Below are 651 nucleotides of genomic sequence, written 5' to 3'. Positions count from 1 at the left end.
ATTGATTATCGCGAGGCCCCACTACGGCTCTCCTACACCTCCGAGATTGGCCCCAACATGCGCCGCTCATACATAGAACACATATGATATATGCTCCACTCTTTTAATGAATGGTTCTAGGAGATGTAATATATTCCTCACTACACTCTCCTCCCCAAGGAGATTGATCACTGGCCCTATAGCTTAGGGTACCTCACCTCCTCAACGTGGGTGGTTCACGAAGGCAATTGTTGTGTATCCATGATGATACCATGTGTTGCATGCATGCAATTGTGTATGACGTATAGTGTTCAAATATTTTTTCCATCAATAACTAGCATTGTGAAGGTGTAAAATATTATTTTTTCATGCTTTTACTCTAGATATAATTGATGCCTTGTATAGTACCAACACTAAGTATGCTCGTGCTAGTGCACCCTCTTAATTTTTCAAAAACCACATGTCCTATATGCCATGCATAAGAAAAAAAGCAAAATGCAGTGTGTTATCAACCCTTAACACCCCCCTTCTCCCTGCCACTTAAGGTTGTGCATTTGTGGTAGGCTTAGAGAGCATTCTTTATGTATTTTTTCTTCATAAAAGCAATAAATACCCACTTTAACATAAAAATAGGGCTGAACTAAGGCAAAACCTCATGCCTAAGCCTTATCA

Source organism: Lygodium microphyllum, unplaced genomic scaffold, assembly GCF_053477565.2.
Source record: "Lygodium microphyllum isolate KBCC unplaced genomic scaffold, Lygodium_microphyllum_v1.1.10 scaffold_320, whole genome shotgun sequence".
NCBI classification, from domain to species: Eukaryota; Viridiplantae; Streptophyta; class Polypodiopsida; order Schizaeales; family Lygodiaceae; genus Lygodium; species Lygodium microphyllum.
The sequence above is the reverse complement of the archived record's forward strand: the minus strand, read 5'-3'. Positions refer to the sequence as shown.